Source organism: Chlamydotis macqueenii, chromosome 2, assembly GCF_036417535.1.
Source record: "Chlamydotis macqueenii isolate bChlMac1 chromosome 2, bChlMac1.mat, whole genome shotgun sequence".
In the NCBI taxonomy this organism is placed as follows: Eukaryota; Metazoa; Chordata; class Aves; order Otidiformes; family Otididae; genus Chlamydotis; species Chlamydotis macqueenii.
In genome coordinates this window covers 161,707,813-161,732,206 of record NC_141557.1, presented here as the reverse complement: position 1 = coordinate 161,732,206, position 24,394 = coordinate 161,707,813, and positions in this window count along the sequence as shown.

The following is a 24,394-nucleotide window of genomic DNA, read 5'->3' as shown; positions in this document are numbered from 1 at the left end:
CCAGTACCATTGAGCCTGGGATATTGTGAAAAAAAAAATATTTGGTTATTTGTTATCAGCTTTTCAGCACTTGTCATCTTTCTGTTCTGAGCAGCTACTCACAAAAGGAACAGAACTAAATGTATATGTAAGTTTATAGCACATAGGTGGAGAAAGACATACACATACATGCATCCAAGGCTGAAATAAGACTTCAGAAATCCCAACATCTGTACCTGGAAGTATTGGTGTATAACCAACTTATCTTTTTTTTTTTTTATAAAAAGCTTGGAAAACTGCCTGTACATGTTATATATAGACTCACTTAAGCCACTCTATGGGTGAAATGGCCATGATTCATGATCTATATTTTATCAAATATGATTTAATATAGAATTCAACTGAAGGGATCGTTAATATATAGCAGTCAGAGAGAGTTTGGCATCAATCACTGGCTAAAAATTGGTTCGAGATAAGCTGTTATGAACAAACAAATTTGTTCACAGAAATTCAAAATCTTTTCCCAATGAACTTAGGAGAAGAAAAGAAAGAAAACAGACTAATCTAACTGGTTTTATTACTATTAATAATCATAATAATTAGTAATTCTGACTACCTTTATCTGTTCTTTTTCCCTAATCAGTTTGCAGATCATCCATGTTGAAAAGAATTGAACTTTGTCTCTGGAACAAGTTAGAGATTCACCTTCATTTCAAAACGCCTCCTGTTTCCCAGTTTCAGCAGAAGAGCTCAGGGGTTAAGGCAGCTGTCATAGACTGAGCAACAATTTGCAGCCTTGGATCTGAGGTGGTTGCCTAGCAGTAAAAGACTCCTTACATACCACTCCCAGTTGGAGTTGTTCCCTATGTCATATATATAGTTAGCTATAAAAACTGTATGTAGGAATATATAAGAAGATATACTAATAGGCGCTCCCTCTCAAAATCAGAGTATTGAGTACAACTAGAAAAAAAAAAACAAACCCTTTCGAAAGCAGTGAAGCATCACGCGGTCAGAGGCACCAGCTCGGCCCAGCAAATCAGTGTTCAATACATAGCAACAGATGCAAAAAATCAAGTTATATGAAGCATCATTCTCAAGGAGATTTTCAGGACCATTTCTTCAGCTTGTGGGAATCACTGGGATGGTACTGAGTCTAAGTAATTCTTCATAAAACATCTTGCATTCTGGGTTTTTTTCAATATATATATTTACACTTAGCCCAGAAACCTGGGTTTAACACAAACCACGCAGCTACAGCTTATTTGTGTTTTTTTTTTTTTTCTGACAGCCTCATGAGCTGTTCAGCAGTGGTGACTAGAAGCAACAATAATATCTTAGATGCCGTTTTTCCCATAAAAAAAAGCATAGTGACGAGCCTTGCAGAAGGAAGACTTGTATTTCTCCACAAGTCAGAGTCAGCTTCCTTTCTCCTGACCCCATCACGTGAGTTTGCAAAGGCACCAGCTACCACTCAAGCTCTTATGCGTAGACAATCAGGAAGGCTATTAACAATTTTCTCTTTCTGGTCAATAGATCACAGGCAGAAGTTGGCTGGCTTTTATTTGGAGCAGCGTAACAGGTTTTCCATAAAACTTCAGGGCTCTTTTGCCCTATTTAGGTCAGTGGTTAATATCCCTTATCACAAGCAAGGGGTCATGTCCTGCCGTTTAGAGTCAGCGTACGCCAAGCCGGCTGCCAGGATAAGCAGCCCCTCTCCTCCAGTTAAAGCTGGGCTGAATTGAGACCTGTGCCTGAGCACAGAGGAGTGAGCAACACCGCAATATGCTGCCAAATACTCACAGTGCATCTTGAATGAGTTTTGCACAGAGGGCTTTTCTGGTCTAAGACACAAGATAAAGAAATGGTGCTAAATGCCTTGCTTTTTTTTTTTTTTTTTTTTTTTTTTTTCCAGAAAACAGACTACACTGTCCCAGCCTATCACGCTTGGCTTGCTGAAAATTAATAGGCCATAAGGAGCTGTCCGGGTGTGTAATAGCTTTGACCCCACCATGCTGTCCACAGAGACCCTTCTCCCTGCAGGTCGAAGGAGTTCAAGTCCTGTCTTAGATCATGACTCAAATGAGGTTAAGGGTTTCAAGACCCCTAAAAACCCTTCTGCTCAGATCACGTGAACTGGCCTGGCCATACCAGAGAGCAGCAGTGCAGAAGTAATCAGAGGAGCTATGTGTTCTGCTTTTCTCCTCCCCTTTTCTGTCCTCCCTGGTCCATCATCCGCACCAGTGCCAGGAAGATGGCTTCTGCCTCAGATATCTCAAGATACGCTCTCTAGCCAACCTCTGGCTCCTGGCTGGGTTTATCCTGCTGTTCCCTTTCACCCCTAGCTGCATTTAGGACAAAAACTGATCTCATTGCACTGACTGCTTTCTGAGGCCGGGACATGCCAGCCAGCTGGTGGATCCCCCTGGGATGCAAGGAAGCTGCTCTCCCTGGACATTGGACAGCATCTTCTGCTCTCCCTCTGTCTCTGAGCAGCCAGCATCTTCCCATTGCCCTGTGAGAGACCAGACACCACCAGCACAAGGGAAACAGGGGACAAGGATGGGTGGTGGCAGTCGCTCTTCTGAAGACACCAACCTTCACCTCACTGCTGACCAAGAACCCTGCCAAAGGGGATTATACCATCCTTCTCCTTCCTCTAGCCCCACTCCCTCCTGCCCCAGAAAAGAAAGCAAGGCAAAGGGCTCTGTTGTTTTGGACCTTTGAGGGAAAAGAAGAACGAAAATGCAGCCCATCCTCCCTGCCTCGCATGTGACAAGCCACAGAAGAGCAGCGGTGCTGCCAAGCCTGGTGACTAAGGCCAAAGAGAGAGGAGATAGAGGAACACAAGGACTTGCTTGTTTGGGTTTTGTTAGGGGAGTTATTTGAAATTCAGCAGCAACTGGCATTGGAGAACAGAGTCCACTCAGAGCTTCTCTCTTCCCATTCATCCCCGGCCTGGCAAAGAAGGGAGGGGGGGATGTAGCTGAGGAGCAGGAAAAACAACCAGTCTCCTTATAATAATACCCGCCTGGTAGAGGCAGCCTCCGCCCACAGGAAGGTATTTGAACCTAGACTTCATTGGCGTTGGAGGGAAGTCGCAGTAGGATAAAGCCTTGATGCCCACAGCAGCCTGGTGTTGAAGGAGCCTCTCTCCTTAGCAGTATTTTGGCAAGGCTTACAACCACCTTCGTGAAGGCCAAGTCACAGTTTTTGCCTCTGCCTCAGTTTCCCTAGGTGTAACATAAGAGTAATACTGTCACATTGACATAATGAGGACATTCCTAAGCTAAAAGCTATAAAAGAGTAAAGTGATTCCTACGGAGCAGAAACAAAGCAGAAGATCAAGATGCAAGGTGGGTACAAACAAACAATACGGCTGTAAGAAAGGCAACATGTCAATCTAGGATGCATTGGAGGAGATATTTCCAGATTTCCAAATATAAGGAAGACACTATCTTTGACCATATCTAAAATACTGTATCCATTTTTTTTTTGCTCTAATTTCAAGAAAGATGAATTCACAGTGAGACAGGGTTGCAAAGAAAGATCACTAAGATGCCTAGGAGAACATGAGACTTATCAGAAGATACTGGTGTATTCTGCCATGAAAAGGAAGGTGAGCAAAAGACTGAAATACAGTACTAAGAAGGAAGCACCACGGAAAGAAAGACTCTTTAAGGGCAGTGATGTCATGAGAATAAACAGGCTTGATTTGGCAAAAAAAAAAAAAAAAAAAAATACCGCAGTTGATGTATCCAGCCCCTAGAAAAGTTGTTGTCCTTGAAAATACGATTCAATCATCTACGACCAACCAGGTGATCTCCTTGCTACTGTTGAGATCTCCTTGCTGAGCTGGAGTTCACCAAGAAGGCAGCTGGTTTGGGAGGTGGCCTTCTAATTCTGTCCTCCTACATTTGATGCAGAGAGATAGAAACATCTTCACACTTCTGTAGCTTCCATCTACAGAGCTGAGCGCAACAGGGGGCCTTAGTATCAATGTATTTCTCTGTCCCGCAAGATGGCTCCTTGCTGTTTTCTCTCAGGCGTTTGGTGAGTCATCAGCAACAAGGTGAAAGTTTTCTGGTCTAACCTTAGACGAATGTCCCAAATAGCTCAAGGACTCATGTGACAGCCTATAGACCTGACAGCTATCTTCTGCAGGCAGGAGAGGCTCCTTCCACTTGTGTACTCATTTTTACTTCAAGGTCGTCCATCTCTAATGGCTTATTCTCAAGTATACAGATATTTTAGGGGTCCAGGGCAAATTCCAGAGAGCAACCTCATCCTGATAAGATATAGCATGATGTTAACAGCCAGGTCACACTCAAACCTGTGGGTCCAAGAGCAGTAGCCCTACTCTATACTCACTGAGCTATCTTGGATTTCTCCTCCTCCTTCTCTGAACCTCAGACTCCTGCTAAACCTCTGAGGGTTCTTGAGCACTATGGTACTGGGGGCAGAAACCTCTTCTTCATGCACTTCCCTCCTGACTTACTTTCCTCTTGATGTGAAGGTGAAGGTGGCTGGGAGAGATGGAAGAAACTTATTGAACCGTCTCCTGCCCCCTTTTAACACAACAGGAATCTCTGCACATGAGCAAATCTGAACCCAGAGAAATAGTCACTCTATATAGTGACCCTTAATCCTCTCCTGTCTATATTATCCCATAATGCTTCTTCCCCTTCACACCTTCACACTTCTCCTGTAGTCATTATCCTCACCAGCACAGGTACCGCATGCATATTTGCAGCAGAGGGGGCAAGGTTCTTTGATCTTTCTCCACATAGGTGTGACTCTCAATCGCTACTCCATGTTTAAATCTCACCTTCAAGTGCAAAGTTCCTGTTGGCACATTTCAGTTGTCTAATTTTAGGCAAATTTAAGTTTAGGCTTCTAAAAATAAGACTTTCAATCTCCACACGCACAGTGAACATAAAGGACATGCCCTTTCTGGCCAGGATGCTGATAAATGTGGCTACAGTGCCAGAGAGACCTCCATTCCCCGTGAACTGCTCTTTTCAGTTTCTAAGATGCTGCTGTTAGAGAGACAGAACTCCTTGGAGACCGAAAGAAAAGATGCAGAGGCAAATACTTCACTCCCCATGGAGACTGTATTCTCTACTTATTACTGTTTGGTAATCTCCTGGACCTTTCGGACATACCTCTGGCTTCAGATTCTGACACCTCTGTGGCAGCTCTCATAATACCCGGTATTATTCTGTGAGATCAGAATTCCTTGAGTTATGCAATTATAAAAGACAGATAACGTTTAAAAATAAGTATAAGTAGCAGTTAAAATATATATATATCCCAGCTGCCATTGTTGAAACAAGCTGGAGAGACTGACTACAGTTCAAATTCCATATTAAAAAAAAAAAAAAGATTCCTAAGAAACCCAAGATTTGAAGGGATTCAGTTTCATAATTTTCAGGTTTTTTTTTTTTATTCTGGCCATGTTTCATAACTAGGTGAGCAAAGATGAACAGCACAGGATCTTTCCATTCAGACCCACACAACCCTCAATCAAGATTGTGCAACTCACAGTTAAACCCATCCTGGACACACCTTTTGGAGAAGAGCACCTCCAGCCCATGGGAGGAACAACCACCGCCACCCCAGTGTGACCTCGTTGAAGGAACGCGCAGTCCTTCCCCACCTCTGCTTGGTACTGTGCTTGTTCCTCACCACTGCCTGCTATTTTGGTCCAAGTGTCCCTTAACATCTTGTTCACATTGCTATTTTAGACTGGGTGTCCTGTACCACCTTGTTCTCATTGGACTAAAGAAAAACAAACAAACAAACAAACAAAAAATTACATCAAAAAACCCAACAACAAAAAATCCCTTAATTAATATAAATAGCTGCTGAAAATACCGATATTTCATTGAAGTCCTGAAGCAAATGACATTTTCTCAGGAGATCACGGGAGTGGACAGAGGCAAACAAATTTTATTTATAGCTCCATTTTTACTGCAGTCACTCAGTCAAGACAGCCAGGACTGTATACAGGCAAATGCAGTTCACTTCTCCCCTCCTCAGCTTTAAAGGGCAGCTAACAGCTTGTCCAGAGTGTTTGCTATGAATTTTATGAGCACAATTTAATCACAGAGATAGAACACAGTTGCTTGAGAGACACCACTGCAGGAGAGGGAAGCAGATCCACTCTTTGTTGCCCTTCTGGCAGGTGGACTATGACATAGAGAGGCTCCAAGGAGGAGCCAGGCTCCTTATCCCTTTCAGACCCCTGTCTCAAGTCCCTCTCACTTTTATAACATGCTCTGTTCATCATCATTTGGAAGCCTCTAAATCAAGGCAGGGCATTTCTCTAGCAAGTTTGCTCAGTTCCTACCACAAGTCACAGCATCCATGCAGTCCACCAGACCTCAGACACAAGATTATAATGATTGTTTCTGGCCTCACAAGTGATGACTTTCCTCATCCCCAACTCTCTGATGTTCATTGTTCTGCAAAGAGACCACTTAAATCAAATAAGGCCAAGGTGTGGTTACAGCACCAGCTATTGAGATGTTGAGAGTGATGATCAGGTGATAAATCTGGTCTACTTCGACTTGCTGTTGCCCCTCAACATCATCTCTCTCTTCCCTTCAATGATGTCTCTCTAATTTTCATTCTCACTGCTGTTAAGACCCTGGGAAATTTTTAAAAGCTTTCCTACAAGAGAAAAAAAAAAAAAATTCTTTTCCCTGACCTCCTCTGGACTTTCTCTTGCATGAAAATTGCTGTTGAATTTAGAGGCTGACTACATCACATTACCATCAAAGGATCCACGTAGTCAGTAACCTCAGCCAACCTGTTGACTCCCTGTGCTTCACAATCACTTTGACCTGCACTTTACCTTGCAGACGACAGCCCTGTCCTCCTATCCCGTATTGGGGTACGTTGGTAGAAGTCATACTCATTCCCACCCACCCAGGAACAGATCTAGGCCAGTTTCATCCCCTACAAACTTGCACTTCGCAGTCACAGATGTCATCCCCGACATTTAGATCTCTCTCAGTCTATCTGTTGGCTTGAAGGAAACGGGAGGGTAATCAGAATCCACCTGACGCAGCAAATCTAGGGAGTAGAAAGGGGGAATCAATTTTTATAATACGTGTTTGGCACTACATAATAGATATAACTCTAAATGCAAGCCATAAAGTTGGAGAGGCTTATAAATTAAATCTATTCTGTGCCTCTTAACTAAAAAGTGACCTTACCGTAGAATTAAATGTGTTTTTTATCCGGTGATCTATGGAGCTGTAAAAGTGGCGGATTGTTGCAGTGCGGTGTTAAAGTACAGAGAGGAGCCCCCGGATAGTCTTCTCCACACGCCGCAACCCACTTGCTGCTGCTTGGTTCACAATTAACACAGGGTCACTCTACAGCTGGGGACTTCATCCACACATCAGAGTTTATTCTAAAAATCAAGCTGTCTGCACAAATGCAGAGGAAATTTTGGATCTGTGTCCTATGCCTGTTTAGTTTACTGGGCACTAACTACAGTGCAAGAAAGGAGAGAGGATTAGAAAGTACCCCAGGGGTTCAGCTAAATGCCATAGTGGCAGAAAAAAAGGATAGTGGAAGGTCCTTGATTGCTCCATCGCTCTGCTCCAATAATCATAGAGGAGAGTCTGAAATACAAAAGACTTGACACTGGAATCCAGCCCAGAGGACACAATTTAGGATGTTCCTGAATGCTTTTGAACGGCCAGAAATTATCAGGCTTTGTCTCACAAGAAAATATGATTTCAAAGTCTCTGCTGGGTTACGGGTTGACATTCATGTATACAGGCTCTCAGAGCCTGCAGGAGACTCAATGCTCCAAGGAACATAATCAACACAGGATTGAAAGCTGTTCGACTTCCAATCAGTACAGCAGTGAAGAAAATCACTTCCCCTATGCCACAGATAAAAAAGATGCTCGGGGAAGTCAGTGATGTGTTTCCTCATTACTACCGAGAAGTGGTGCAAAGGAGGAGCCAAGATCCTTCCCAGCTACTGAAAGTCATAGAATCATAGAATCATAGAATGGTTAGGGTTGGAAGGGACCTTCAAAGGTCATCTAGTCCAACCCCCCTGCAAGGAGCAGGGACATCCCTGACTAGGTCAGGTTGCTCAGAGCCTCATTGAAGTCATTGAAGCTCGGTCAGAAAAGTGCTGCCAGGTCTGTCTGACTCCTCTACCTGTGTACTGGACTGATGTTAGCCTGTGAGCCATGAGCCTCCATCAGATGGCAGAAGTGGACTCAGGAGTGCAGCCCAAATCAGCCAACGTTATGTCAGAGACTCACCAGAGATGCCACACTCTGCTGTTCAACGCATCGACCTCGACTAGTTGTGGGTTGAGCCACCAAATGCAAATCCACCCTGCCAGCTAGGTTACTCTTTGGCACACGCCAGGATATTTGCAAAGCATTTTAAGATGTGGTTTGTGTGTATCAACTTCTTGCAAGCTGGACGTTGATGTTAGTGGTTCCCTTCTCACTCTGTTCTTTCTTTTTCTCCTGAACACCTATCATTTATTACTATTTGGCTTAATAGTGGCATTTTTGTCTGTAACCATGCTGTTGAACCACACAAGGACAGACCCTGGGCTCAAGAACTGTCTGATGACCATCCATACTAGGTAATTATTACCAGGGCAATGCCACGCACCATCTAGGGGACAGCAAGGGCCAGGGACTATTACAAATAAACTGTATGAGCAAGACTAAGCTGCAGGTGGGGAGGCAGAGAGAACTTAGTCCAGTGGCAAAAAGTTGCGCCACACCGTTTAGTTAAAGAACAAGCCCTGGCATGTATTGCTGATTAACGGTTGATGTGACATTTCATAGATTGCAGATCTACAGGGATTCAGACTCCCGCATGCACTAGAGATGCTGGTGCAGTGAAGTGTTTGGAAGGATTAACTAGAAGGAAAAGAAACTCTGATGGTGCCCAGGTGAAACCCACCTCCACTCCTGGAATAAGAAAGAAAGCGATTTTGAAAAAGTTGCTTTTACAGAGCATAACAATGCTCAGCCTCAGTCAGAGCCTCTTCTAGCTACCATGATGCTAACAGTAGCATTATATTTACCCAGGCTTCCTTACTATTCCCTCACCTTGAATATTTACCAATATTAGAGCTTTTCTTCTTCAAGAGAAATAATAGTTAAAGTCTTAAAGACTCTCAACCACTTTTAGAGTCTCTGCTCACCAGAGTTCTGTGAAATAAAGAGAAATAAACACTAATCAGTAGGTGGTGTACTGGGCAGATCTGGACTGATGTTCTCCATCTCCCAGCTCTGCCTGCCTACCACTCCAGTGCAAAAATGTCAGGCTTTGTACTGTTACCATTTCAAATTTATTTATGGCTAATGTTTGGCAAATCCCAAATACTGCAGCCATCCAGGACCTGTAATGGATCAAGTCAAGAACACCTGGAACAGAATACTCACCAGCAAGAGTCTTTGTCTACAAAGAAAAAAAAAAAGCCAAAACAATTTCAAGCTTTGAAATTGCAGTTGGTTTTTCAGAGAGAAAATTCAGCTGCTTGCATATCCACTTTTTGTCAGCCTAGAGCTCTCCTACCCTCATTCTTTCTGCCACAGTAAAACCAGAAGGCACCAGCTAAGACTCAGACCTCGTAGCAAAGAGGATCAACTTCTCTAACCTCATGAACTCTGAATCCAAATTTTTCTGAGACTGAGAGTTCCTAGGAAAGCGTGGAAAGAAACTCATAGTCAGGCAGTGGCAATAGCTCTCCAGGAGCTTCACAGAGGGATAGGGCTGAGCTGAAGATGAAGCAAGATCCCAAGACAACCTGATGTTAACCTCGTCTCTGCAAATGGTTCACTTTCCACCTAATACAAGGCATAGACCAACCAGTTGCCTCTGTGCTCAGGAGCTGTACGTTGGTGATGTTTGTACTCAATGCTGTATAACTCATGATGGTCGCGTGATGTGAGCCTAAAAACGCTCACCAAGAAAAGCTCAGAGACAGAAAGATAGTATTGGCCAACAATTTGGGAAAGAATAAAGCTCAATGACTTGAAATGATTCACCTTGTTGATGACCTAGGAAACAGCCAGACCAGTTGCTGCGAGAACAGAGGAAAATAAGGATATCAGCGGAGCCCTGGCTGCCAGTATTTGATAAGCACTTGGTGACTGGACAAAACAATTACACCATAGAAGTCACCTTCCAGACCAGAAGCCAATTTGCCCATTTGAACCCCCCTTCCAATTACTCCTTCTCTAACTGTCCGAGGAGTGGTAGCAATCACACCGACACTTTCAGAAAAGGACATCTGAGTGGCAGAATGGACCACTGAGTGGGAAGTATGGCTGAGCATCATTAATTCTCTACCCCAATCTGGCATTTGCACTAGGGTGATTGATTTCTTTTCCCCCGCTTCTCCTCCCCGGCTACAAATAACTTCCACAGGGAGATTATGCTGTCTGCTCTGTAATCAACAGCAACTTCAAAAGGGCTTAGCGCTAAAAGAAAACCTGCGAGGGCCAGCTTTAAGTGGGAAACAAACACTGCATTTGGGTTGTAATTTGAGGTGGGAGGCTGGGGTTTTAATAACCACATCGCTACGGCATGCTGTGCGCCCTCCGGTTCATAAACTGCGTTTTTGAGTACAGGAAGTTATAGGAAGACTTTTCAGTCCATGTGAAAGGCAGCCATGTCTGGTGTGGAGCATCAATGTATTTAGTTGTTCGTGGTAGTTGTATTTAGCACCAGCTTTCCTATCACTCTCCAGCACTGTCACCTGCACACAAGCAGAGTATGGTGACCCAGCTCCAGGACGGGGAAGAGTCGTGTCCTATTTAGATTCAACCACTCTTTTTTTTTTTTTTGCAAGGGAAGGGAGATGAGAAAAAGCACTGCTTTGTCCCACATTCCCCCATCACACAAAATGGAAGCCATTGTGGTGAGCTCCTCCATAAAAACATTCAAGATCTGCTCAAGACAGGAAAGAGAAAGCTGTTTCAGGTTCCTGAACCTTTTAAGGTGAGTTTCAACCCAAGAAACAGTCCTTGAACATGCTGGGAGCTGATAGGAATCACAGCCAGCTTTACTAGTCAACTTCCTTGTCCCCAGGACTACATCCCACATCGTACCTCATACTGGTGGTACTCAGGTGTTATCCTCACAGGCACTCCTACATCGTCTTAGATGTCCTTTTGTGAAGATCTTTGCTACTAATCAGAAGTCAAAAGTCAGACCAAGGAAGGAAGGGACCCACCAGACGTCAGCCCCATAGAACCAGGGAGAAGGAGCTATTGCAGCTTGTGCTGGAGTATCCCCTTTTCACATCCCAGAAAACTCCCACCTGCTGCAGAACAAGCCTTAATGCTAAGCTTTTCCCAGGTTAACAGAGGAGGATATTCACAAAAAGTCTTCAGTGAGGGAAGTAAAACAAGTTAAGTATCACATCTTAGGGCTAGATCTGTTCGTATTTCTAAGCCAAGGTGCTGTAGCATTGGTACAGCACACAGCCTGGCCAAAAATCAGTGTAAAGTTCCAGAGGGATGAAGGGGTATGGACTGATCAAGAAGGTCCTTGTCTAGAAAAGTGGGATAAAGTCAATAGGACATCAGTCCAGGGCTTTGTCTCAACACAGGGCAAGGACAGCCTCTGTTTCTTGAGTAGTGGTAAGGCTGTCTCACACAGTAGAAAAAGGTTTTTCTCTCACACAAAACACCTCGGCACTCTCAGATTTCAGCCCACAGACCTCAATCTCCGTCAGATTTCCTCCCTCTGAGATACTAAGCCCAAAGGGTGCTGTCATACAGTCATACAGTCTCTGGACCTTCTCCTGCAAGATAGCCTTCAGTGCTTTTCCCAGAACACCTTTAAATACTCTGCAGGCCTTCTGCTCACCATATGCAGGCCAAAGAGCAGCTCCTGAGAGCAGCTATGTCCAGTGCGAGCATCAGAGCCTACAGCACTCATGTTCTGTCTTCACAGAATCACAGATTCTTGAGGTCAGAAGGGACCTCTGGAAATCACCTCCTCCAACTCACCTCACCATCTTCCTTGGTCTTGAGAGAGGGTCAGGCTCTGTACTGAGATTACTTCACCTGAGGGCTTGCTACAAAAACCTCCCCTTCCAGTGGCATTTTCATGCCTGCAGACACTGCTCACAGACAAGCAGTTGTCCAGTCCTTGAGGGATGCCTTGGGTACATGTACAGGCATGACAGCTCTCACAGCAAAGGACACTTTACTGATGTTTCCATGTATCCTACTTAACCAGATCTCACAGCTAGCTGGCATTTTGCTAATATCTCTCCCAGCTTCCCCTTTGCCCTCACAGCCTTGCTGCGCTTCTGACTGTCACCATATCTCCTGCTGGTAGCAGAATCCTCTCCATCTGGAGAATCTGGAAGTCCCCACAGCATTGCTATCCCTATTAACGTATCTAAAAACCCCAAGCTGGCAGAAGCCAGCAAGTCACGCAAGAAAGACAATATTTTACATTGTTCATGTTATATTTTTAAGCATTCAGATTATGCAGCAAATGTACATTCACTGTTAGCTTATTCATTCACTTGCCCTCACGGCTGACTTGCAAGTGCTAAGATGGGTGATGGGAAGGGCAGTGCTGTGTCACATCTGCTGAGATATGGGGAGCTCAGAGAGTCACTGGCCTCTTCTCCCATAAGTACCCATGTGTTTGTCTACCCACGTGCTCTGTGGACATAATCCACATGGTTCTTATCACAAAGTCTTACATTCTGGCTGGCTGGCTGCTCTCACCAAAGCAGACCAGGTACTAAACATCCTTTGTCAGGCACTCTTCCTCAATCAAACCCCATCCCTAGAGCCATCAGGGTTTCCCTAGAAGGATGCTGTGCCTCAGGGAACACTTGCAAGGAGGACAGCATGTCAGACCATTGACTAACAGTATCACTGCCAAACTCCATCCCAAGTGTACGTGCCAAGACAGTTCAGCCCTGCTCACAGGGGAGAGCTTCGTTGACATTTACACATTTAACATCACCGACGACCTAACAGACAGCAGCTGTACAGGCTGCTAGGTTACAGAGATTTTTCTCTTCTCCATCCCTGATTTCTACGATAAAAATCATAGGCTCTGCTATAATTTTACTTCCATAAAGAGATATTATTAGGACACGTGCAAGAACCAAAGTCCCGTACCATTGCCTGCACATGGTGAGCTCACACTAAGCTCGAACTACAAGGTGCTCACCCTACCTCTTCCTTCATGTACACAAAGGTGAGGAGATTTTTGTCAGCAATTAACCCTTGTTTCAGCTCAATAGGGCTGATCAGATTGTAGAACAACATGTGAGAAGTGGAGATTAGCAGGCCAAGCTCTTTAGTACTTAAGACATCAGTGCAGTTACTCAAAATCAGATTTCCCTTTCTTCACTGACATTTGATTAAAGCCTTTTCAAGAAGTCCTTTACAATTCCAGATGCTGAAGTCAGGTGCTAGAAAAAAACTGTTGTTTTTTTTTTTTTTTTTTTGTCTAGGAAATCTCAAGTGTAGTAAGAACAAAAATCATGCTCAGAAAACATGCATAAATTTGTGCATATACCTGTGCACCTGCACTAACACACAGCTTTGGTAAAGCTGACCAGCGCGTGAACGTGCAAAGGCTTTAGAAGCATGGTTCAAGAAGGGGGAAAATTCTCTTAAAGTAAGAGCTGAGTCTAGAAATAGACTGTGAGAGGATCAATTTTTGCTGTGTACTGATTTATTCAAACCTTCCACAGTGGCAAAGCCCTCTGTAACAAAATATCTGATTACAAGACTATGACCATAAATTCCACATACCCTCAAGCAATGGCCAATGAATAACTGACTTGTTAAGGGAACAAACTGCGCAATGAATAAATCTACCAACAGGGCTTTCAATACAAAAGACCCCATCGGGACAAATTTCTTTCTGAAGGTGTATCGACTTTCATTTGCAGGAACCAGTAGATATTTGTTTCGAGGAGATAGTCATTGTTAGAGTACTGCTCAACAACATACAGCATAAACCAGACTCCTACCCCAGGCTTAATCTACTTGCATATCAAAGTGGGTTGGATTATACAAAGGACTATTTTGCAGGATGAAATGTTATACAAGGTCTCCTGAAAAAGCATGTGTTTAATCCAAGGTGGGTACAAGACACTTGCATACTTCCAGACTGTCAGTTGTAGGAAGGTATCAAGAAAATAAGGATTGAGAAAGGACAAGAAAATACAACTCAGAAGGAATGTTTAAGGGTAAATATGGATTCACAGTTAAAATATGAGAGGAACAATTCATGCCTGGTGCTTGGCTGGTGCCCTTCATCTCAGAATCCTGAAGGAATTGCTGTTTGACCAAGTCAAATAGAACGGCTGGCACAGAGTCTCATTGGGAAGGAGGAAGCTAGGCATCCCCATTTTACAGACAAAAGCATCCAAGTGCAGAAAGATCAATGTCTAAATCAACTGTGCCCTGAGCTCCTAGCCTGAGACACGTGGTTTGGCAGTGGGTGAGATCAACCCTGTGACGTCCTTGGCCCTTACTAAGGAGAACACTATAGCATCTTTTAAAATCAAGCTGTGAGGTTTTGTGTTGGGTAGACCTAACTTTCAGCTGTTTGTGGAGCCATAGGCTTAAATGATGGGCTCAGAGGTCTGCAAGAAGACAGCAGCACAGCTGGGACAGAGACAGTGTGTTTCACAGATCTATTCTAGCATGGAAATCATGGTGACCCCTATCCTGAAAGCATTTAGAGCGAGATCTATGCTGACTCTCCATGAATATGGAATAAGTAGGTCTGCCAGGAGCGGGATAGTCCTAATATCTGGCAGAGGGAAGAAATAAAAGAGCCATTTCACAAACAGCCAGGACTTCGTTATAGGCCAGCTGAGCTCGAAAACTGAGGAAACATCTCCATCTAGCAAAGCCAGCCTGATAACAGGAAGGAGACAAGGTGAACATGCAGGTGGGAGTGCTGAAATTGTGGGATGAGGCATCACAAGACCTGCCTCTGACCAAAACTAGGTGTTCAGGAAAAGAGCTTAGCAGTAATATATACTGATGTATGCATATGGCATGCACAAAATGGTGCTCCAAATATATGCAGGACTCCTCCGTCCTTCTCTCAGGCCAAATCAAGTCAGCAAGCAGCAGCTCTACCTGGAGTAAATCACCTCCCTAAAAATTACGATGCTCACTAGAAGGAGGATTTTTCATATTTTAGGTCCTTCATACACGCACTTAGGCTAACATAGTGTACCACATAAGATACAGCCATCTGTTTCAATTTTTACCCCAAAATATTCCAAACTAGTAGAAAATCTAGATTTCCATAGAAGATCTCTGTTCATTCTTCTTCCAGATATGATTTGCTTTCCCCTGTAAAGCATGACACCAAACACGGCAGAGCTTGCAGTTTCAACACCTCGTTTATCATCAGCTGGTCACTCCTTGATCAATGTTTTTAGGAAGGGATATTTCAGAAAAAAAAATGCAGAGGGAGTAGGAGAAGGAAAGTACGAAACCATCCTTAGTTTAATTTTGATAACATTGGCAGGGGGTGATTCGCTCCAACAAATTAAAATCAGCAAATCTTCCCTCATTTTCTCTGACAGAGGTAACCAATTTAAATTTTCATAAAGAGGGCAGTGATGTGTGTCTTTGCAAGACAGAGTCACCAATCTAGCAGCTCTCTGATTTAAAATATTATCTTTCTTTTTCCTTTCTTTTTTTTTTCCTTCTTCCCTGAGAGCTTCCTGAAGAAACATGACAGATTATCTCAGTGTAATCAGATTAATACAAAACCCTCGCTCCAAGAGGCACCGCGAGGAATTTCTAAGCCTGAGACGTGACGAGGAATGGACGTTCTGAAGGGACCTCATTTACTGCTCATTTTCCTTTTTTTTTTTTTAACATGTGCTGATGTGGTTTGTAGCCTCAGCACACTAGAAATCATATTTAAAAGCCAGCTATCACACAAAGTGCATGTGAGAGAAAGGGATGTACAGGTCACAAGGCAGATGAGACCTCCTGTACCAGCAAGCCGTAGGACGCTAAAGACTGGGATGACATCTGTGGTGGCCCTGACCTGGAGAAATAAGGGTTGTCACAGCTCCTTGTCATGGAAATTTAGAACTTAGTAGGCTGGTATCCTGTGGATTTGGGATGTGAGGGGCTACACGTGAATCTAAAGAAAAAGAGTGCATCTCAAGTTAAAAGAGGCCCCTGCCTCTACAATGCGCATAGGACACTGAAATGCCGTTTTCCCTGGCAGAGACATGGTTCAAAGCAACTGAGGTGCAAAGAAGGAGATCCCTGTCCCCACCTTGGTGCCCTAGTCCCTTTCTTCCTGTGCTTCAGAGCCCCAAATCCTCACCCCACCTAAATATATGGATGGGCATCAACCTCCACCAGCAAGTCACCTGCGCCATAGGTTTCACCCAAGCACAAGCATCTTCCTTCTTCCCTCTTTCCTCCCAGCACCTTCTGCAGACCCCGGGCAAGCAGAGAGCCAACAGAATTTGGGAAAGGAAGCACGAGAAGAACACAGGAGCACCCCGTGCATGGCAAGCGCTGGGATGCACTGGGGATCCCTGTGCTTTGTCTGCAGCCACGTCGAGCCAGTCCGATATGTGCTGCGACACGGAGAAAGACAGACTTCTGCAAACCCCCAGGCCAGGTGCCAGCTGCTTTCCCTGGGAAGGCTCGCTTGGGGATGCGAATTTTCACCAAGGGTAGGAGGCAAGCTAGTTACAGAGACAGCCTGTCATCCATCTTGAAGAAAATACTCCTCTCTCTCTTTGCACCTATCCTAGCAAGGTGGCCATCAACGTGCTGCAAGCCCAGGATCGGGCCCAGTGGAAAGCTTTGACTCATTTGTTTACCAGCGCAGGTTTCCTGGAGCTAATTAATGAGCCAGGCTGATACCCTGCAACAGGTATGGATGGCGGTGGATTTCTTGCGTGCTACACTTGAACTATGGGAGAAGGTGAATTTGGATCTACGATTACACTGCTTCCTCTACCAAAAAAAAAAAAAAAAAAAAAAAAAAAAAGGATGGGGGGAAAGCCATCTGCAGCCACACAGGCACCACGGGAAGCCTATCCATCATCTTCCCCCCATTCAGGAGCATACCTTGGGCTGATTCCCGTTCCCTTGGGCATCCCGTTCCCCATTTGTAGGGAGCAAGGGCTCCTATGTAGCCCCCGAGCAAGCCCTTAGGGCTGGGACGGGGTCGGGGCTGCTCCTCACCTTTTGAGCATGGAGAGCAGAGCTGCACATGCTGCTCTCGCTCCAAGGGAGAGCCCAGCGCTGCCCACATAGCCCCTGCTTTCACAAGGATGCTGAAATAGTGGACAAGTGGGGCGGATAAAACATGTATGGCAAAAAAAAAAAACAACATGGGAGGGGGCGCAAAAAGTCTATGGGAGGGTGATGTTGGCAGAGTGGGGGGATAAACCCCGTGAGTGAGGGATGCGAGGCAGCGCTTATTGCGAGCCTCAGCTGTGTGTGGGGAGAGGGTTTGCTTTGGGTTTTTTTTTTTGTTTGTTTGGGGTTTTTTTGTTTTGTTTTGTTTTGGGTTTTTTTTGGGGGGGGTGGTAAAAGTGGGGGGACAGGGCTCCGCTGGGCTGTGCCGAGCATCCGAGCGCTCCGGGGGCGGCGGGCGGCGATAGCCGGGCTGCGAGCGCCACCTCCCCGCCGCTCGCCGCAAGCCCCGGCCATCCCCCCCCGCCTTCTCTACCAAAACCAGACTGGGCTGGAGGGGTTGTAGGGGACCTTGACAGCAGGATGAGATGTCCCCTCACCCTTTCCCAGCCTCTCCTGCTTGGGATTGCAGCGAGGAAGCTGTAGGGACGAAGATGAAGGGGAAGGGGATGTCGCTAAATTTGGGGTGGTTGCTGCGTAGGGGGTGAGCTGGGGGTGCTGCAAGGGAGGGAAGGGCTCTGTGTGACACCCCCCAGACCACATCTGAGTGCCTGTGGGGCAGAGGGCAATGCAGCTCTGCCTGAGGCTCCAGACGGTGGGATTGGAGGGTGCTCCCCCCACCCCAGAAGCTGCCTTTGGCTGCTCCTTGGGGATGTGATTGGGATTCAGGAGTCTCCCCACACATGTACACACTTCCCAGCCCGAGTATGGGGTCTGGCAAACCTCCCCTGCCTCAGTTTCCCCCATATAAGGGGAATAGGCTTATAGATCCTTTATTAATGGAAAACCAACCCACTTTGCAGCTAATCCTTCCCTGAGACTGCCCATCTTTGATGCTCAATTATGGGGGGGTTCCAAGCCCCTAGCCCTGCATCTAGGGCTCTGCAACATCATCCCAAGTGCCACAGAAAGGGCCAGGATCCCTGCCTCTGCCCTGCCCCTGCTCTGTTTCTGCCTGGCCTTCCCCTTCACCCTCCACAGCAGAAGCGACGCTGCACGCTGACCCCACTATAACATGTGGAGCTTAGCATGGGGGTCCCCTGGGTGCCCCTCGCCAGCACCCTTATGGTCTCCACGCCCTTCTGCACCAGGCAGCATGTTCCACCTGCTCAGCCTTCTGCCCGTCCCCTGGTCACACGTCCACCCTGTCCCCTGGCAGTGCGGCTTGGCTGAGAGCCGGTGCAATTCCTCAGCACCCTCTGAGGGTAAAAACCTGTGCTCAGCCCTGCAACACCCCCTCCTCTTCCTCAGCAAGGTCTTGGGCACAGTAACGACTTTGGGACCCAGGTTAATGAGTCATTAATTAATTAGGGACCCACTTAATATGCACGGGGAGTTGTTTGTTTCCTTTAGCAGCCCGGGCTTTGGATGAGATCCCAGCTCTGCGAAGCCTCCAGCCTCGTCTCCCAGCTGATAATAGATAATATAGATATTTCAGCACCAGCCAAAGCAGAGTCATCATCATTAATACACAGTCCTCCCTGCTACGTGGCGGAGGTCGCTCATCAACTCTGCGGAGTGCCCGGGGCTCGTCCCTTCCTCCTCATGGCTTTGCATGGTCAGGAGAGAGCAAACCTATAGAAAATCAACAGGTAAAGGGGCCGAGGAGGTGCACCCTGTACCTTGACCACCCTGGAGCATCCTCCAAGGGAGAGCTGCCTTTCAAGGTGCTGCGATTTTTGCTCTGCCGCGCAGGCAGGTTTTTGGCATCTGTCAAAGTAGCTTCGCTGTTCCTCGCGCCCCCCTCCCTCCCCTCTCTCCTTCCCCTCCTCCTCTTCCCTCAGCCATCAGCTGTCAGCTGGCCCTGGCGCTCGATAGACCCAGAGCTGGAGCGGGATTGAGCCTGAGCCCCTGAAAGCCGCAGCTCCAAAGGGATGGGGTGGTCAGGGATGGAGAGAGGGGGGTCTTTTTGCCCTCCATCCCTTTGACCTTGGCTCCATACTCCCCTCTCCACCACCTCCTCCCTGGGCAGCATTCACAGGGGTTGTTCCTTTGGCCAGGGCAGGCTCAGGGACTTGAGCATGAGTGAAAACCAAAGGCACTTTGCAGAGTTGATCTGCAACCCATGTCTTTGATTGCTGGGGACCAATACCTTCCCTCAGCCAGGACCGGGGCACAACCAGGCTGAAAAGTCCCTTTGAAACACCTACCTGCTCCCCTCCACCCCGCTTTTCTTTCCAGCCTTGGCGGAGCCATGGCTGAAACACCTCTCTGCGAAAAGTCTGAAGATGCATCAACAGCCACCCTCCACCAGCGAATGTCAGGCCGTGAAAGGGAAGGGGGCGGTGGGGGAAGAGGGAGAGACAAATTTTGCGATTCATTCCCACACAGGGTGATTCAGAACAAGATGCTTTGTAATTACGCATCCCTGATGGAGACTCCTCTCTCCACCACCACCACCCCCCCCCCAAAGAAAGGCTAATCCATGCCTGGGTGCCAGCATCCCCCAGAAGCCGGGCTCCAGGAGCAGAGTGTGTGTGGCTCTGTGGCTGTGCTGTAGTCTGATCTCTACATAGGCTAAAGGCTAATTTTCTCCTACGACGTGAAGCAAAGTGGTGATAAACGGCATTGGGCTGGGGGGGGCACATCAGGAGCTCATCGCTTCCCCAGCCGTTGCCTCCAGCCCTGGGAAGGTGCAGCAAAGCAAGTAAGGAAAGATTCCCCCCACTAAAATTCTCCAAGGGAAAGGAGGAAGGCAAGGGGCTGGGATGGGGGCAGAACCATGACCAGGGCAGGTAGCTGCCTGTCCCTGCGAGACTTTGTTTGCCAACATTGCAGTCTCAGGAGTCCCGGACCCCAGGGCTGCCCGAAAAAGCAGCTTCCCAGCACTTTGCAGTTCAGCTCCGGCTGGCTCTGCAGCTCTCCTGCTGCGATCCTCGGCTCCCCATCCCTCGCCTGGCTGCCTTCTCCCCCAGGAACAACCCAGTCCCCAGCAATTTTCCCCAGGACACAAATACATTTCCCCCTCTGCATCCTACCGACATCAATATTTTCCACCACCACTTGATGTTTGCCCACAGGACCCGCATGCACGAAAGTTAAAACTTCCCATGGCAGGGAGCAATTATGCTCTATCAGTCCAAATCGCAGAGCGGAGGGGGTGAAAACATCCTCTGGGTGCTGTTTCCAGGGGCAAAAAGCAGAGGAGCGGGTGCCCACTGCTGTCCCCATCCCTGCCTCCCCTGGGGATGGAGAGGGACCCCCCCCCCCACCACCTCCATGCACTCGAGGCAAAGCGCAACCCGGAGAAGTCGTGTCCCCCCTCTCCCTCCCCTCCGAGGACGAAGGAAGGGTGGCCGGGAGCCCCTTACCTTGCAGAGCTCCCCAGGTTTTATATCCTCCTTCTTCCCTTTGTGAAATTCCAAATGGAAACCAGCAACATATCCAGGGGTAACCAGCCCAACATTGGGTAGTGCGTGAAGTCCAAAAGGATGGCAGAGCTCTCTCTCCCTCCGCTCCCTCCGCTCTATGTATATATATACATACACACTTATATATATATATTTAAAAAATGGGAAAGGGAAAAAAATTCCTAAAAGAAACAGAGGTAGGGAGGGAGAGGAAGGGGGAACCTTTGGTGTCTCTGCAGACAGGCAGGTGGAAGAGAAAAGCTGAAAATAATTAAGCCGTTTTTTGAGGAATCCTTAGGAGCAGGGGAAAACGCAGTTAAAAGCCAGCAAATCATTAGATCCAAGCAGACAATCAAGTCTTCTCCTTTAAAAAAAAATATACAGCAGGGTTCAGAGTAGCTTTCCCAGCAGTGAAGAGCGAGAATGGTCTTCTTCAGAAAGATATGTTTGTTTAAAATCCACTCGTCTGCTTTTCTTTCTTTCTCTCTCTTCTCCCCCCACTTTTTTTTTTTTTTCCGTAAATTCTGCTTCTGAATCTTTCTCTGTGAAACTAGATCCAGTCTTTGTAGCCAGGGGCTGCATTAAGGATTACATCAGGCTTTTATAAGCTTTCCAGATCACACATTAGAGTGAGAGAGAGAGAGAGAGAGGGAGGGAGGGATAGGAGGGAGGGATAAAATGCACACACACATACACACGCACAAGCAGGGATCGCAGCTTTGTAAAACAGGCAGCTATAGGCAAGGATCCCTAACTGCCACCGTATCGCATCGGGCATGCCTATAGGAGGAGAGGAAGGATGGATGGATGGATGGATGGATGGATGGATGGATGGATGGAGCAGAGGAGCCAGCGAAAGCCAGGGTGCGTTGGCGGCCGGACAGCTTAGCCCTGAGCGGGGACCCTGGAGGTGAAGAGGGAGCCGGGATGGTGGTGGTGGGGATGGCAAGGGCTCTTCTCCCCCAACCCGTACCACGCCCCCCCCCAAAAAAAAAAAACCAAAAGAAAACCCCAACCTGCGGGGGGTCGACGCGGGAAAGGTACCGGCTGCCCGCAGAGGGATGCGCAGAGACACGGCTTTCTGCTCTCTGGGTGCGGGGAGGGAGAAGGGGCTGCTGGGGCTGCCCCCCCCCCCCCCTAAAAAGAGCTGACAGCCTGGGGAGGGGGACGGGAGACGGGACAGGAGAGAGGGGAGCCCCGGGGCAGCAGCTCCCACTGCCCCCCCAGCACCCAGATTTGGCCGTGGCTTTGCACCACGCTTTGCCCAGCCAGAAGACGGTAACAGCCATTAACCCTTTCTTAGGTCTTTATATTTTTTTACCTCTTTCCTAGCATCCTCCCCAACTCCTTGCTTCATCAACCCACACATATTTGGGAGGGGGTGGGGGGTTGGGGGCGGGGGGTACCACACCAATGCAACACCCCAGGGTGGCAGGAGGATGAGGGGGAAGGGGGAGTTTGACCAGATGGAGGGGGAGGAGATGGGTTGGGGTAGAAGACACACGCTGCATCCCAGCAGCTCGGGGATAAAGGTGCTGCCTCCGGATTTAGAGCCTGGGGAAGGTCCCCTGGTAACGAGGAGCCTGCTGAGCAGGGAGAGGAGTGTGGGAAGGAGGTGGAAGGGAGAGGGATGAGGCTGGAGCGGGGAGGGAGAGCAGGAGCACTTCAGAATCCTGCCAGACTTCGGGTCCTGCCCCTTGTCTTTAACCCTTTCTGCCCCACGGGGAGGAAACCAGCCCCTTTCCCTGACAAAACCTCCTCCCTCCCTGCTCAGGGCTGCCGGCCTCCCGTCAGTGGAGGGGCACAGGTCCGCTCCAAGGAACGGAGGTAGAAATCCCCCCTGTCCTCGCCCTCTGTCCCTCTGCCTCAGGGAGGGTAAGGAGCACCCCATTCCTCCCCCCAGGCACTCTCTAGGGCACCTCCATCTCTTTTCCTTGACCTTCTTCCCCTTTACTCCCTTCCTTTCACCTCCTCCAGCCCTTTTTACCCCCATTTCCACACCTCTGAACACCTTTTACCCACAAAGAAACTTCAAGGGGAAGGAGAAATAGGAGAAAATCCTTCATTTATGGGAGCTGAACAGCAAGCCTTGGCTGTGGCGGAGCGCGGCGAGCCAGCCCCTCTTCGTCCCCAGCCAGCACTGCAGCACTGCTGGCCAAAGGCATCTGTGACATCTCCAGTACACCTCCAGTTAAGCAGAGACTGGAGCAAAGGGGCAGCTGGGCCCTGAAATGCTCGTTTTCAGCCAACAGGCGGCTATGCTGGATTAGCAGGATGCATGCTCCGAATGGAAATCTCCCTCCTTCTCCCTCCAGCCTTTCAGGAGTTTGTTTGGCTGGTTTGTTTTCCTTCAAGAAGGCTTCCCTTCTAGTCTCCCAGGGATTTCTTCTCCATTTCTCTTTCTCCAGTTTCTCTTTCTCCAGCATTTGCAGGCACAAGCAGGAGAGCGGAGAGCTTCGGTGGGAATCACAGGGCGCTTGGCAAAAGGAGCCCATGCAAAGCAGTGGGTTCTGCCCCTGTGATTCCCATGCTTTTGGGGTGGTTGGGGAAACGAGGGGCACTCACCTTCCCTATCCTTTTGTTGGGGAGGTCAGGCAGAGCAAGGTGCAGTTAGCATCTCTCCGGTGTTGTAGGGCAAAGCAGCTCAGCATGAGGAAAAAGTATCAGAAAGTGCCACAGATAAAATTAAACCCATTTCCAACCCCCACTGCTGCAATGAGGCATAATAGAAATCTTGTCTTTCTGGAAATGGGAACGGGGCTTAATGCGATGAAAAATTTCAGTGCTGCTTATTTCAATGAATCCCTAGGTAGAGAGATCCCTGAATCCCCAGGCCCTCATTTGACAAGAGTGTAAACATGACCCACACCTTTAAAAACACAAAGAATAGAGGTCTGATCTCCCCATTTCTCATTGTGTGCCCTCCAGGGAGAACGGGGGGTGAGTTGCAATAGTGAATAGGGTACGTGATGAGTTCGTCTGTGCACCTGGATGAGGTAATCAAATGGAATAACTCGCCTGCTCTCTTTAGTTTTGCACATCGGTGAAGTGATTAAGAGGAAATAACTTCACCATAATCCACAGAGATCTGTGAAACTCACTGCTGCAGGATACTTGGGAGGGTAAAGAAGTCCATTTACAGACCGAGAGATGCCTTCAGCACATCAGGTCTCTTAGAAGTCTGAGTTTGGGGAGATATATACTCTTCCTTTCATCCTGCCAACATAACTCAAACGTGTAATCCCTGTGGAGAACGGCCTGTTTTACACCAGTCTAGCTCTAAGTTAACTCGTTTGACGAGTCTTCAGGTAATTTTCCATCCTGGCCCACTCACATGGTGACGAAGGGCAGCCCTTGGGTCCTCAAGCAAAAAGGACAGTATCACATTGGAGAGTGAGCCTGGATGAGCAGCCACACCATGGAAATCAATGGAGAAGTTACATTAACAGGGTTTTTCCTCTTGCCAGTCTTCATAGATCCCAAAGATGCCTCTGAAGGGAGTCACTGAGCCCACAGGGCTGGGCCACAGTGAGATGTAAAGACACCTTTGTGTTGACAGTTGTCCCCTCTGCTCCCCATGTATGGACCTTGCTGGGACCATGCTGCCCAGCCCTGAGGCCGTACAGTTTATTTATGACACAGAAAGCCCTGCAACGGA